The sequence below is a fragment of the Giraffa tippelskirchi genome, chromosome X (genome assembly GCF_054371585.1).
Source record: "Giraffa tippelskirchi isolate mGirTip1 chromosome X, T2T-mGirTip1v1.2.pri, whole genome shotgun sequence".
Classification (NCBI taxonomy): Eukaryota; Metazoa; Chordata; class Mammalia; order Artiodactyla; family Giraffidae; genus Giraffa; species Giraffa tippelskirchi.
The window spans coordinates 19632461-19649093 of record NC_137289.1 but is presented as its reverse complement, the minus strand read 5'-3'; the positions used below and the strand labels follow the sequence as shown (position 1 = coordinate 19649093).

At 42.7% G+C, this 16633-nt stretch overlaps 1 protein-coding gene and 1 non-coding gene across 8 annotated transcripts in view; one reads left to right on the top strand and one right to left on the bottom strand.

Moving 5' to 3' along the window:
- Positions 1-16633, bottom strand: part of GPC3 (glypican 3) — a 531061-nt gene that overhangs the window by 9461 nt on the left and 504967 nt on the right. The gene's annotated exons all lie outside the window — the stretch shown is intronic.
- LOC145537258 (U6 spliceosomal RNA) lies at positions 6211-6317 on the top strand. Its single transcript, XR_014076288.1, has one exon. It is a non-coding gene; the product is annotated as a U6 spliceosomal RNA (small nuclear RNA).

Sequence of the window (16633 nt, the reverse complement as noted above, 5' to 3'; positions counted from 1 at the left end):
AGAAAGCTTAGTGTCTAATACAAAATGGTGTCCAGGGGATTCGGCCACTATGTCTCACTTTTGTGTCCAGCCACTGAGAAAGGAACAAAGAAGAACATCATGTAATACATTTAGAAACTGTCATTTTGCTGTAGAATCTTATTATGATGTGAGCCAATGCTACACTTGTTTAGGTACATCGTGAGTTAAGTCATATTCCCCAAAACAGAACAACTTCATCCTGGAAACTGACAGTGTGGGTGGGTGGTGTGGGTGCTGGCTTTCCTCCACCAGCCTGAGAATGATCACCACCTTCCACAGGAGTGTCACAACTATTACTCTCAGAGATTCAGACCCTTCTCACCTGAGGCTGCCTAAGGGCTCCACAGGAATCACAGTTCCTCAAAGCCTTTCCTTCCCACGGGAAGTAATGGCCTGAGACTCATTGGAATATGAGAAGCTGGTGACAGAGACATGATTCAGCCAGGGCCAGGGGAGAAGATGAAGAAAACAGGCTTCAAGAAGGCAAGTGAAGAGAACACTTTAAAGACAGGAGGAAAAGCACAGTAGAATGTTATAGAGAGGTCAATGAAAGTAAGGACTGAGAAGCTACTCAAAGTGTCAACAAGAAGGTAATGGAAGATTTTTGAGAGAACTTTTGATCGGGTGGTTGGGTTGGGCCAAAAACAAGATAGTACTGAATTGAGAAGAGAGTGGGAGCTGATGTGGATTCACTTAATACTGATTAGCCTTTGGAGAAGTTTGAGAGTGAGTGAGATGAAGCACTGTAGTCAGAACTGTGTATTGTGGCAGAGCTATCAGCAAACACCTGTACAACCAAGCTTCATTAGAAGGTGTCTCCAGAGTTCCAACTCAAGATGGTCTTGAAAATGCTATATTCTTGTTATCCCTGATGCATTAACAACCTGTATTAGATACCAGATACCTGTATACCGATGTTTATAGCAGATTATTCACAGCAGCCAGGAGGTGGAAGAAACCCAAATGTCTATCTATCGATTAATGGATAAACAAAACGTGGTCTACCCATATGATGGAATATTATTCAGCCATAGAAAGGAATGAAGTACTGCTGCCTGCTACAAGATTATATTAACCTTAAAAACCTGACACTAACTGAAAGCAGCCAGCCACTAAATACCACATAGTATATGATTCCATTTCTATAAATATAACTAGGCAGAATATGCGAATTTTGGCAATAGTGGTAATGGTTGCACACATTACAAGTGTAAATAATGCCTGTGAATTGTATACATAATGGTTAAAAAGACAAGTGTTTTGTGATATATATTTCACCATGATTAAAAAGCTATAGAAGCCAAAGGATAATGGCATTTACAGGTACATCCTAGTTCCTAAGGGGAGTGTGAATGCAGGGTTCCTCTGGCATTTTACTTTATATAGGAGTATGTGTGAATATACCTGATACCAAAGCACCCACCCCCAAAAGGTATGCTTTGAAATTCAAGTTGTCCAAAAAATTTAAATGGATATTTAGGTACTACCTTAGAATTGCAAATATGGCTCCCCAACTGGGAGTGAAGGAAGAGGGCAATTTTTGTCAAGAATTTTAATCTGAGGCTATTTTAAGAGAAATTTATATACAACCACAGGAAACTTACATTTACTTTTGTGAGTCACACAAATGCTAAGCTGAAAATGCATTTTTAAAAAAATCAATGAAGGAATAAATACACTCTGTCCTCATTACTTTAAAAATCTTAATGGTTTAGATTCACAGAGCTCTGTTTATAATATAAATTTCGAACACGATGTGGCTACAGAGGTATGCATCATTGGGCTTTGAAGATGTAGAAGGAAGATACAAAATGTCACTTTTTGTAGCCAAATCAAATTGCTGAGGGGGCAGTTAGGAGTGAGGGAATAGGCTTATAGTCCCTTGGAGCCCACGCTCCAAGATGCTTAATAAAAAACTCTTTGATAGTATTTGACATAGGGCTTTAGACAGATTTGAATGGGAAAGCCCCAAATCTGGTAATCTTCCATTTTTAATCAGCCATGGTGGATCTTACAAAAAATGTACCTGAGAACTAAACTGCTTGCAATATCCAACAGCAAAGGAAAGTTACTAGAACAATAGCCAATGGGTCAAAATGGCTCAAGTCCCTGAAAACACTCAGCCTGGGTGTAGGAACATTACAGGCCAGAAATCAACAGGAGGCAGGTGTCCTCATAAATGAAAGATGAAAAGCCTCTCTAAGTTGTTCTATCTGAAGCTGTTCCCTAAAAACTCTCCAGTTGTGAAATGCCCCCCTCATCATTAATGGGATTTGGGGAACTGAGTCTATTTTCCCGTCAATTTACTTGGAAGAACACATTGTCGTCCTGGCTCCCTTCTCCCTTCCCATCTTTGGGTCTGGACTGTCAGTACGCCACCATTCACAAAGGTACCACTCCCTGTGTCTGTGTTTGGCTGAGCTGCTTGGCATGTGGGATCTTAGCTCCCCGACCAGGGATGGAACCTATGCTCCCCTGCAGTGCAAGCATGGAGACTTCACCACTGGACCACCAGGGAAGTCCCCCCTCCTCAGTCTTTGGGCAGTGACCATTACTCCTCTTCTCCTCAGCCTCTCTACCCCTGCTTTCTCCCCACCCACCACAGTCCTCAGTGCCCTAGCTAGACAAGATGTCCATTGCTCTCCAACGGCCCACTGCTGTCCAGGAAGAAAGAATATGTTCTATTCTGTGACAGTAGAAATAAGACAATACCCTTTTCCTCGATCACCTATTGAATCACATTTCTCTCTTCTCAAAATCTGATGATGGCTCCCTACTGTATGTGGGTAAAGTCCTAGTTCCTTAGCATGGGCATTCATGAGCTTTTCCAACTCATCTTGTCTTGCTTTCCAGTTTCAACTGCCCATATATTTCCCCAAGTACCATATACTGTGGTCATACCACCCCATTTATCATTTGCTGAGAGTGGCAAGTGCTTTGAGGTTCCCATGTCTTTCTTCATGCTGTTCCCTCAGCTTGGGATGGTATCTCTTTTTTCTCTCTCAGGCTTCAACTTACATGACACTTCCTCTAGGAAGCTTTCTTTCCCTTATTACCCCAGTCCAGATGAATCACTTCTCTCTCTGATTATTAATTGGATTGTACTTCTATCATAGCACTAATTTCAATCTGCAACATACATAGTAGAGTTTGTCACTCAGCTAGACTTGGAGCCCCAGCAAAGGAAGAAATGAATCTTACTCCTCTCTTTAGCTCCCACCTGGTACTGAGCTAGCAGAGACACTGAAAAACTGTGAATGAATGCGTGAATCAATGGCCACACAAATGAACATGTAACCCCAGTCTACTGAGAATATGAAGGTGAAAGGCTACCTCCTTAGTAGATAGCCTTCTTGAGGAGTCTGTCTTCATCAACTGATAATCCTTAGCGGAAGGAGTCCCACTGAGCAATGATAAACATAAGACAAAGGCAGGGCCAACAGTGTGGGTGGCCCAGGAAGCACACGGCAGGGTTCAAACCCTGACCTTTAGATACCAAAACCCTCCTTCAATAGCCAGTTCTCATCACCCACAGCGTCAGTTCACTGTACTCAGTGTGGACGGAATCTACAAGATTTGTTTCTTACTCCCTTTCACTGTCTAGAACTCGATGCCTTACTATGTAAGCAAGGGACACATGCCAGCATTCAGTGTGCCACACTGGGTGTGAAACAGGATTGCTGGTGAGCAGGTTCCATTTATTTCTCACTTGGAATCATTGTGATTGGCTTCCCATACCTTTGACCCTTGCCTTTGCCCCGGAATCTACCCACCGCTGGACCACACTCTGCCCTTTCCATCACCACCAATCCCCAAATGAGGAGCTGTTTGTTGGTGATTGACATTTCAGTGCCTGCCCCTGCAACATCACAATACAGCTTCATTAATGAAGTCCCTTGCTTGCCTGTAAAAGCACTGAGCAGTAAGACCTCAATCCCTATAGTCACACGTGCCGGCACCCCTTCCCCTTGCAGAGGTCTGTGGAATGACTGCCAGGAAAATACAATTATGTGCTGGCATGAGAATAAATACAATTCCTTAACCTAAAAGTTCTGTGTTTTCATTTCCCCCCCTTTCCATTTCTCTATTCACTTCTTTTTCTCTTTCCATTGCTCTTTAAACTCATTTCCTCTGCCCAATTATTCCCTTCTCTTCTGTCTAGTTGTTGCTCTACTAAACATTCTCTCCCGTCTCTACAGTGATCTTTTCCATATCCTTAGGCAAAGGGCGAGGTTGGAATCCTCTGATGGATTCCAAATGTTAAAGATGCTTTTCCGTTCCTCTGCCCTTTGATTTAAACCTCTAACCTGGGTTCCATTTGTTTTAGAAGAGGTTCTAGTATCTTCTTAATCTTCCATCAACATATCCATAGCCTTCCTGTTTACCCTTCAGCACCATTCCTGCCTCTCAGCTCAGTCTCCTTCATTGCCCTGCCCCCTCACCCGCCAGCTCCACTGACCTACTTGTCTGCCACTGCTCCACCCCCTGCACCATGCATACCACTGTTGTTACTTCCCTTCTCTTTCTCATCTCAGACTCTTCTTGCTTCATGGCCATGCCATTTTAGTACTTCTGTTTCACAGCCTTGTCATTCTTCTAAGGGGAAAATGATTTAAAGTTAAAAGAGATAAAGAACTTTCTATAATTACTGCTGCTGCTGCTAAGTCACTTCAGTCGTGTCCGACTCTGTGCAACCCCATAGACGGCAGCCCACCCGGCTCCGCCGTCCCTGGGATTCTCCAGGCAAGAACACTGGAGTGGGTTGCCATTTCCTTCCCCAATGCATGAAAGTGAAAAGTGAAAGTGAAGTCGCTCAGTTGTGTCCGACTCTTAGCGACCCCATGGACTGCAGCCTACCAGGCTCCTCCGTCCATGGGATTTTCCAGGCAAGAATACTGGAGTGGGGTGCCATTGCCTTCTCCGTTCTATAATTACTGCAATCTGACAATTGTGTAGGGTGCCCCTAGGCAGTGAGATCCATCTCTGGAGGTGGTCCATGACAGCTTGGACAGCCATTTGTTAGAGAGACTGGTGAAGGGATTCAAACATAGAATGAGGGAGTGAAGGTAAATAGTTTCTGATGACCCTTCCAACCCTGAGATTCTAGAATTTCATTCAGGTTTTTCTAGGTCTCATGGCAGGGATAAAGGGTGAAGGGACAGAGTTAAAGTGACCTTTGCATTCCTCCCTTTGACACAGACACTGTCTGGAGAGGAATCTAAAGAGACTGCTTTGGAGTCTCTCTTTCAAAGAAAGGGATCAGTGTCTTTTGGAGACCATGAGTAGTTTAGAGACGAGGGCTTTAAGTAAGAGTTATCAACCAAGACATAAATTTAAGGGAGTAACTACTGACCTGCCTAGGGTAGGGAGAAAACCCCCCACAAAATCTGTCCCATGTATTAAAATAGAGGCTAAGTCTCAGAAATAACATGACTATTTATCAGGCATTATGAACTGTGCATGGGCCTCCCTGGCCGCTCAGACGGTAAAGAATCTGCCTGCAATGCAGATGATCCAGGTTTGATCCCTGGCCCTGGGTCGGAAGGATCCCTGGAAAAGGAAATGGCAACTCACTCTAGTATTCTTGCCTGGAAAATTCCATGAGACAGAGGAGCCTAACCAGGTACAGTCCATGGGGTCGCAAAGAGTTGGACACGACTGAGTAACTCACACACTATGAAACATGCATATATGGTATGGGATGGTCATAAGAGGATGCTGTCTATATAGAAGACAGAACAAGCATCTTAGGAACTGTTTCCATGGAAATTTTCCCCTATCAATAGGAAACAATTATCAGTAACTTGCAGGTGGTAGACACCTCGCTCAGTGCAGCCACATAATGGTATCATTCAGGATCCAGAGGAAGAAAAGAGTATCTTGTAATAAACCATAGCATCACTGACTCAACGGATATGAATTTGAGCAAAATCTGGGAGATAGTATAGGACAGAGGAGTCTGGCGTGCTGCAGTCCATATGGTTGCAAAAGAGTATGGCACACGAGTTAGCGACTGAACAACAACAACAAAAATAAACCATAATGGAAAAAAATCTGAAAAGGAGTATGTATGCGTATACGTGTGTGTGTGTGTGAGAATCACTTTGCCATTCACCTGAAACTAACAGAATGTTGTAGACCAACTATACTTCAATTAAAAGAATAAATACATAAAAAACACATAGGGTTGTGCTTGCTTTGGCAGCACGTATACTAAAATTGGAATGATACAGAGAGAACTAGCATGGTCTGTGTTCAAGGATGACATGCAAATTCATGAAGTATTCCATATTTAAAAAAAATTCATATGGTCAAGGGTAGCCCTAGTTCCTTATAACTAAAAAGGGCAGAAGTTTTCCATATTGTTTTTACCTGTCTACAGAATAAGACAAATGTGCCTGTTAACTAAGACAAATACATCTCTTTGGCCAAATCAATTTAAGAAGGGAAATGACTAAGAAGAACGAGGCATCAGGCCATAAGCATAGAGAGGTGTTAGAAAATGAATTATGAGATTTCAGACTGAAAGGCCTTGCAGGGGCAATAAAGAAGCTACATTTAAAGACACTAAAATGAAATCAACAACAACAAAAACAGATCAGAACCAGGGCCTTATAGCCTGGCACTCTAAAATGGAAACATATGCTAGAAGTTAATACAAATAATGAACACAGAAATTATACTGCAATCATCTGAAGGAAGACAGGGAATAGGGTGGTAGTATTTATTGCCTGGTGAAAAGCAAATCACACACGTAAAGGAGTTTTTGATGTTGTAAGAGATTGGGGAAGGATCAGGATGTGGCATCAACAATGTGCGCTTTCTGCTTTTATTTCATGGGACTTTTTCTAATCAATTAGGAAGAAGAGGTTCTCCCTGGAATCACAGGTTGCTTCAAACTGAGTTCCAATAGATACTTCCCCCCCCCTTCACTTTTACTTTTTAAAGAAATTTATTGAGTACATACCACATCACCTACTTCAAGTAAATTTCAGGTATACAGTTCAATGACTTTTAGTAAATTTAGCAAGGTGTGCAACCACTGTAATTCAATTTTAGACCATTTTTATCAGTCATGGAGCTTTACCCATAAGGCCCCTCGTGCCAGTTTACAGTTAATCCCTCAATGGTTTCTTTTGAGTTTCTCATCTTGACCTCTCTGCATCATCCAATACTGTTGTTGGCTACTCTGTCTTGAAACTTGCTGTCCCCCTCACTATCTGATACTACTTCCTCTCGGGTCCTTCCTCTAATCATTCTCAGACTGCTCTGGGGGCTGTTTTTCTTAAAGACAGGTATTCTCTCCTCCTTTGACTCTCCTCTCTTCTCCCTTGATAAGCCTTCTTGAACATTCTCATCTGTGGCCCTGGTTTTCTCTCTCCCCAGAGTCCCAAATCTATCTCTTGCTCAGACATCTCTGGAAAGCGAACTGTTCTGACCTGGATGCTCCTCAGGCAACTCAGACTCAACAAGCCACAAACAACACAGCATTTCTATTCCCTTAGCTGCTCTTCTTCCAGTGGGCCCCTGCTGCCCCACCCTCACCCCAGTTCAGATTAGCCTCAACTAGCCATCCAGTATGTGAAAACTGGATGAAGCACAAGCTGGAATCAAGATTGCCAGGAGAAATATCAATAACCTCAGATATGCAGAAGACATCACCCTTATGGCAAAAAGCAAAGAAGAACTAAAGAGACTTGATGAAAGTGAAAGAGGAGAGTGAAAAAGTTGGCTTAAAACTCAACATTCAGAAAACTAAGATCATGGCATCTGGTCCCATCACTTCACGGCAAATAGATGGGGAAACAGTGGAAACAGTGACAGACTTTATTTTCTTGGGCTCCCAAATCACTGGAGATGGTAACTGCAGCCATGAAATTAAAAGACGCTTGCTCCTTGGAAAAGTTATTACCTAGACAGCATATTAAAAAGCAGAGACATTACTTTGCCAACAAAGGTCCATCTAAGTCAAAGCTATGGTTTTTCCAGTGGTCATGTATGGATGTGAGAGTTGGACTGTAAAGAAAGCTGAGTGCTGAAGAATTGATGCTTTTGGACTGTGGTGTTGGAGAAGACTGCAAGGAGATCCAACCAGTCCATCTAAAGGAAACCAGTCCTGAATATTCATTGGAAGGACTGATGCTGAAGCTGAAACTCCAATACTTTGGCCACTTGATGGGAAGAACTGACTCATTTGAAAAGACCCTGATGCTGGGAAGGATTTGGGGCAGGAGGAGAAGGGGACGAGAGGATGAGATGGTTGGATGGCATCACCGACTCAATGGACATGAGTTTGAATAAACTCTGGGGGTTGGTGATGGACAGGGAGGCCTGGCGTGCTGCAGTCCATGGGGTCACAAAGAGTCAGACATGACTGAGCGACTCAACTGAACTGAACTGAGCCATCCAGTTGCCCGAGCCAGAAACCCACAAGTCACTCTAGATTCCTTTTCCTTTTTCATCCTCCAGGACTAATTAATTCTCACACCCCATGAATTCTGCTTCCTTACTATTTTGTGACTTCTTTCCCTTCCCAGTGCCACTGCTTATTCCCACTACCCTTTAGATGACATTCCTCTGACCTCTCCCCTGGTCTCTTTCTCATGTAAATCATCCTCCACACAGTTGATAGACTCCTTTTATTTTGTTAATTTTTGAAGTACTCAACACATGAATATGTTCTTGAAGCTAAAGATCGAAACAATACCTGAATATATGGAGTAAACAAAAAAGCCAGCCACCTTTTCAACATGTCCCTTTCCATGACTCCAAAGAGATAATTGCCAGTAAAAGTATTTCCTATGCATATGCTACAAGGTCTTGGAAATCTTTGAATGTTAATGCATGGAGAACTGCCTCATTCCTTTAAAGACTGTGAGAAATTCCATAGTATGAATAGATATAACGGTGCTATTAGGCATTTTCCCACTGATAGGCATTTAGTTTGTTTTTAATCTCTCCCTAGCATGAACAAGGCTGTAGTGAACATCCTCTGACATACACCTTTGAATACATGGTGTCTTTCTTTCAGGAATATTCCGAGAATAACACTGGCAAGTAGGGATGGAGGCTATGCATGGGAGATAAGTTGCAGGACAGTAGGACAGAAGTTGGGAAAGCTGGGTTGGAGAAGATTTTGAGACTAAGGAGATTATTTTTTTCTTAAAATGATGACGTTCAGTTCAGTTCAGTCACTCATAGAGGATATTAATAATATGTTTGTGTGCGTTAAGTCACTTCAGTTGTGTCTGACTCTCTGCAACACTATGGACTGGAACCCACCAGGCTCTTCTGTCCATAGGATTCTTCAGGCAAGAATGCTGGAGTGGGTTGCCATGCCGTCCTCCAGGGAACCTTCCTGACCCAGGGATCGAACCCATATCTTTTACATCTCCATCAGCAGGCAGATTCTTTACCACTAGTGCCACCTGGGAAGCCCATCAAAAACATACGATGATATTAAAGCATCTTTGGGGAAAAATCATCTTATCATGTTATCACCCTATTGCAACAGCTATTTTTAAAACAGACAGATATTCATTTAAAACAAAGGAGGTATTTCTGAGTTATAACAAATCCGTCTGGGCACAACAGCCACAGAAGACCTGGGAGTCACAATGACCTGCTTCCAATGCAAGGGGCGTAGGTTCGATCCCTAGTTAGGGAACTAAGACCCCACATGCTGTGCAGCACAGTTCCCCCAACACAAAAAACCCCTAATATTATGCTAAACTATATAAACTGGATTGTGGAACAAATCCCAGTACATAAGCTGTTAGTATGGTCTTTGGTTATACCCATTTTACTATTGTATTCCATTTTTATTTTCACAATTTTAGAAGGATATTGAGAATACTTCTCAGAGCAGAGAATCCAGATCATTAAGGGGATGGAAACTACATCTGAGGAAGTGAAATGAAAATATAATTGTCCTGTGATCTCTGATTTCACTTCTAAAAGTGGTGACATCTTGGTCCTGAGACCCACTTGGCTGAGTTTTTAATGCCACTAATAAGTTCATTGCTCAGCCTGCAAATCCACCACCGCATTAGCAGCAAGCAACACTATAAGGGGGAATCAAAATGAGCAAACGGTAATTAGGTATGCCATGTCACCAGAGAAAGTAATTTACTAAAGGGATTACCATGATTAAAGATGCATTATCCTTAAATAGAGATTGTTTTCTTCCATTGATTTGTCCCAATCAATTCCCCCTATGTCATGCAGTATTCCAGTTGGACAGCAATTTCTGTTGTCTTTTTAATTTCTCTGCCAAGAGATTAGAGGAAGTAAGTCGAGCTTTTGCAGTCACTATAATTTCCTCACAAATGGAAGAAGTATTAACAGAGGACTATAGAGACAGATTACAGCTTAGGTCACCCAGGGGAGAAATCCGAAGCCCCCTTTTGACTAACAACAAGGTAAGTAATCCTCAAATCTTTTTTTCCCCTTAGTATTAAGCCTAAGACCAAGTTTAGGAGGCCTCCTTTTCAATTTGATTTTTTTTCTTTTTTTGGCTTCACCTTTCTCATGCCCTAGGCAGGCAGGCAGAATGTAGAGGGTGCGGGGCCCTGGATACAGACTTAGGCAGCATTCTTTACCCCCCAGTCTCTCTCAGCCTGCCTTGCTTACCTCGTGACTTTTTCCTCTTTCCCTAAAACCTCTTCTAACCCTTGCCGTTTCCATAGTGCTCTTTTGGCAGAAAATAGGACTGAAAATGTATCAAATTCTGAGTCCTTATATTTGTTACAAATACCTGAGTTGTTCTAAAAGATGTCATTTTAAATGTGATATCACCGATAACCCCTTGAGGTGGATGAGTGGCAGCCATGGCTGAATGGAAGGGTTTGTGTTATGTATGGTTAGTCCAGTGTAATTAACTAATTACTTGCTGAGCACTAGGAACATTTATTGATGTCCTGAAAACCATGCAGGCCCGGCACTGCAGTTCTCACAGATGGCACCCACCCTCAAGGAGCTCCATCTGGGGAGGAACAGACCATGAGTATGAACTGGGAGCCTGTTGTTTGCTAGACACTGTGCCAGGTGCCATGGGGGATACAGAGATGAGGAAAACTCAGTCGTTGGCCTCAAGGACCTCTCTATCCTGTCAGGAAGAAGAGACAGCAACAAAAATCACTGTATCCAGGTTAGAATGGGGGAAGTGCCACAAGAGAGGCAGGCTGCTGCTGCTGCTGCTGCTAAGTCGCTTCAGTCGTGTCCGACTCTGTGCGACCCCGTAGACAGCAGCCCACCAGGCTCCATCGTCCCTGGGATTCTCCAGACAAGAACACTGGAGTGGGTTGCCATTTCCTTCTCCAATGCTTGAAAGGGAAAAGTGAAAGTGAAGTTGCTCAGTCGTGTCCGACTCTTCACGACCCCATGGACTGCAGCCTACCAGGCTCCTCCGTCCATGGGATTTTCCAGGCAAGAGTACTGGAGTGGGGTGCCATTGCCTTCTCCGAAGAGAGGCAGGAGCTGAGTGCATGGGGGTTCTGGGCAGGGGTGGAGCCTGACCCTCGCACCTTTCCAGCTCTGCCTGTAAGCAGAGAATCCTTGGTTACTGAGCACCAAAGTTGTGCTGCTTCTTAAGTGAGAAGTATGAGAAGATATGTAAACGTGATTTGTAAACCTTAACGTGCTCTACAAGTGTGTTCCTTTTTGTTACTTGAGAAAAACCATAAATATTAGACCTTTCTCTGGAGAGACATTGCTCTAGAACCTAAGTAAATCTCTCCTGCTTTTCCACCCCCCACCTCACCCCTCCTCTCTCTCTCATCTTTACTGTGTGATGATCCATGGAGCTCAGGGAAGGATCTTGTCTTGTCCTTTGGTCTTAGTCACTGACTGACAAGAAACCTAGGTCAGTAACTCAGGGCCGGATGTGAGTAGGCGTGGAGGGTCACCTGCCCTCTCACACGAGGTTCTCTGTCACTGCACGATTTCCAACGCACCGCTTCACTGGTGTTCGGTGTATCTGAGCACAGGCGTGGTGGGGTGCAGCTGCTCTTCAAGTGAAACCCTAAACCCTTTCAAACACTCGGCAATCTTTCTACTTTCTCTGTTTGCGAGGCTCCGAAGATTTCCCTCTGTACATTTTTCCAGCGTGATGTGAGATGCCAGTTAGTCCAGAGAGATTTATGAGAATGCCATTTAAACGTAGTCTCCTTTAAAAAGGAGTTCCCTATCCCCTGGAGTTTTTGCCACTAATTTATCTGTCAGTTTATTTGCACATTTTATGAACTGAAGAGCAAATATATGCCCACTTAAAAACAAACACACATGAATGGATTATTTTGCCAGTCCTGATTACTGAAATACAGACAAAAGTCAGAGATAATCCAAGAGGTTGGATGCAATGAGCCAAGGGTGTGACAAAATCTCATATTCTCATTCCTCCTTAAGGAAAGGAAAGTAAATTTACTTCAACAATGTAGGACATATCTTACTGAGGCATTGAACACATACACCCCTTTCCAAAGAGTTTCTGGCTGAGAGGCTCTACTGTGCTAGTCTTGATCACCTTCCAACTTCTCTCACTACCTACCCACCCCCCGCACCCCCACGCCTGTCTAAAAATACCAACTCACCTTGGGTAAGAAGCTGTAGTGACGGGAAGGTTTCATCCAGTAGATTGGTAAACACACTATCAGCCTGAATGACTGAAATTAGCAAGGCTAATGCAATGTCACTATTCAAAACAGCACCAATTTGGAATTTCTTAATGGCCTCAGGAGAGAGAGTCTTTATACATCCTACAATCTCTCTTCATTCTTACCTAAATTCCTTCTCATAGATGTTATGAATGGCCTGTTTTGTAGCCAACACAAACTTTGTCCAGTAAAATAATGTCAAGAACTCAGAATGAAAAGAGATTAACTGTTCCTGGCTCCTGTTATTTTAAAGCAGAAATAACTTTGGCTTCTACTGATTCATAGACAAAGCTTGAAATGCAAAGCATGCTCAACTCTAGATTCAGCATGAAAAGGACCTTAAAATATGCCCAAGTGCAAGTAATGGACTTATTAAAGGGAAGAAAAGAGGCACTTTTCACAGACTCCCAAGCTCTTTAGTCCTGTCATATCAGTAATCTTGCTTAAGAATTTCATTCTATTTACATTTCTTCTTCCTTTAAATATCCTCAGGACGCATATGGCATCAAGTATTGAAGCTTGTAAGACATTAATTTCTTTATGTTAATAATGTAGAAGGCATGTAAAGTCCACAAGTGATAGAACTTGGAGCACTTGCGACGATTGCAATAGGAATTAAAAATCAGTTCTGTATTTTTAATTGAACACCTGGTAATTCATCAACACATATTTGGGGAAGCAAACTTCCAGTGGCTTCTTTGGACTCTTTTTGGCATTGTTCCAGACCAAGTGCATTCTCCATTAGGAAATTTAGTTTATGTTTGATGACAAAAGCATGAACTGCACCGTTTGAGTGATTATGAAAACCTGTATAAATTCATAATAATATGGCTTGAAAGCCATAGTACATAAAACACAAAGTTCTAAAATATACACATGGCACACACGTATAGACTTTCTGTTTTAACTTTAAGAGAACTCAAAAGAATGAAATTAGGCCCTGGAAAACTTCTGGGCATCTTGGAATATTTGTGTAAAATCAAAAAGGTGAAGGAGTCACGAAAACCTTCCCAAGCAGCATTAAAATAAGGAGGCCACCTGGCTCAGTTTCCCTTAGAGGTATGAGGTTCTAGTCTTGAGTTTCCCCAAGATCAAGAATAAATGAGGAGGTGGGAGGGAGGTTCAGGATGGAGGGGACACATGTATGCCTATGCCCGATATTGTAATTATCCTCCAATTAAATAAATTTAAAACCAAAGAATAAATAACTTGATGTCTGTGCCTTAGTTTCCATCTGCAATATAGGTAACTGGTAAAGTAGGACTCATATGGAATTTGCACGGCCAGGTCCATTCTGGAGAGATGCTAGTCTGCTTCCACTGGATTAGTTTGAAATGAGGATCACCATCATGGAGCTGTCCTGGGAATGTTAGGATCCAGAAGGGCAGTGTCAGAGACTGAGGGTCCCAGGTTCCTAACCTATTCTCCCAGGTCCTTCACCTACTAGCTATGTGACCACATTTTTTGAAAATCTGAGCTCTTGATTGCTAATCTGAAAAGCGAACATAATAGCCTTCACAGGTTTATCGAGGGAATTGACTGAAATAATACATAAGTCTTAGTTTGTGGACCAAAGAGAGGGAAATGGTCAGGAACAAAGAGAAAAAGACAACTGAAGTATGTTTCTGTTCCCTGAATAGGCTGAGTTTGAGTATATTTAAACTTTGTTTAGGAACCAATAAATGAAGCTGAGCTACAAGAATCCAAAACACTTGGAGGATGAAAGGGGCAAGCTGGCTATCTAATGCTATGGAAATAAGACAATTCAACTTTCTTTTTTAGAAAGTCAGTCCAATTGATTTGTGTCTAGATAGATTGAGTTTGAACATTCAATTAGTGGTACTTAATGTTACATATATTAGAAATAATCTGATACACAAAACCTGCTCAAATGAGAAAATAAAGAGGCGGTTACAGGTAAACTAAAGCTATGAAATGTTTTCTTGCATAAAGTTCCTGTGACTGTTTTGAAATGCTAGATATTAGATTTCAGATATAAATCAAGTTGTCACTCCTCATAGCTTTGTGAGTGGTAAAAAGCAATAGGCTAGCACATCAAGCATTTTTGAAATAACAAAGTTCAAATACTTCCTTTTTCCTTTGCAGGCAGTTCAGTCTACTTAACCCTTCATTTGCTGACAAGGCTTCCCTAAATTTTATTCCTCCAAAGCCAGGACTCTGGGCCCAGGCATCTGTAAGTATGTGATTTAGCTAGGTCCGGCTCTATGTCCCATTTCCTATGTGTGTACTATGACCGTTTCTAAAGATGGGGTGTCCTGTGTCGTGGCCCTCAAAAATGTAGGGGTGGGGCTCTGGCCAACTATTCACCAGACTTCATTTCCCATGCCAATGCTTTTTCTAGAAGTACTTTGGAGGAGTGTGCCGAGGGGTTGGGACAATGCCAGATTATGAATTCATAACCCAATAGAGGAGTTCAGGAGCTTAAAGGGATCCCAGAATCAAGTCTGAGATTTTGACCCACCCTCAAGTGACCTGCCACTGTTAGTTGGCCTTGAGACCATTTATCAACCTTGATTTCTGTTACCAGTCCACAAGCTCCTTGGGGGAGATGGATCCTGGATCTGCAGAAGGAATAGGAAGAAATCAGACAGCCTCATCATTGTTACGCATCTACCTGGGACAAAATTGAGAAGGCAAGTGTATCTCCTCCCATTTTAATGTCCTTTGCATCATGGTCCTTCCTTGTCTTCTCAAGAGATTTGCTGACTTCATGCTGTCTTGTAGCAGATCAGGGCAACTTTCCTGGGCTAGCAGTGCTCCATCAGTACCCAATTCTCTCAACATGTCCCTCTCTCCCATCACAATACAACAGTCTCAAGCCCTATTTCTGCAGAGCCCTGGGTTTTGTTTAAGTGACAATGAGTGCTCATGAACAAATCAGAGACTGTCATCTCTTTCCTGTGATACATACTATGTACACTCTAGGAATGCAAAATAGATCGGGGAGGAAGGTAATATAGTATAGTGGTAAGAGTCCTAGACTGGGGGCCAGAAACAGAGATGTGAATAACGGACCGACTATATACTGAACTCTGACTTCGGGCAAGTTACATAACTTCTCTGGACCATAGTTTCCTCACCTGTAAAACACTGTTGCTGTTAAGGTTGTGTGAGAACACTTAGCATGGTGTCTGGCACAGAGCGGGTACCTCCAAAATGTAAATATTCCAGAAAAAGGCAAATAGGGATGGGAGATTCCTGGCCCCTCCCCCAGGCCCTCAAGATATAAAAGGCCACTCATAAAGGGGATGACAGAGGATGAGACAATTGGATGGCATCACCGACCCTATGGACATGAGTTTGAGTAAGCTCCAGGAGTTGGTGATGGAAAGGGAAGCCTGGCATGCTGCAGTCCATGGGGTCACAAAGAGTCGGACACGACTGAGCGAATGAACTGAACTGAACCTTCCAAGGTGGTGCTAGTGGTAAAGAACCTGCCTGCCAATCCAGGAGACCTAAGAGACATGGCTTTGATCCCTGGGTCAGGAAGATCACCTGGAGGAGGGCATGGCAACCCACTCCAGCATTCTTGCCTGGAGAATCCCATGGACAGAGGAGCCTGGCGGGCTACAGTCCATCGTGTCGCACAGAGTCAGACATGACTGAAGTGACTTAGCACACAGCACACACAATCTTATGTACTTCACTTGTGCACAGCAGTAGACCAAAGCTACAGGGGACTTTAATTCTTATGTAGATTTAAATCTCTCCAAAATAATTTATGAATTTTTCTTCTCTCAAGGATTCTTTTGGCAGAACCAATACAAATATGGTAGTAACACAAACCACAAGAAGAATGGAAGATGAACAATCAATATAACCACTACAAAAATATCAGGCAGCTGCTCTTCTTTCAACTGGTTCAAAGTTGCTAAGTCTTCATGCTGGTGTCTCCTTTTTAAACAAATATGTTACTGCAGATGGTTTATATCCTTTCC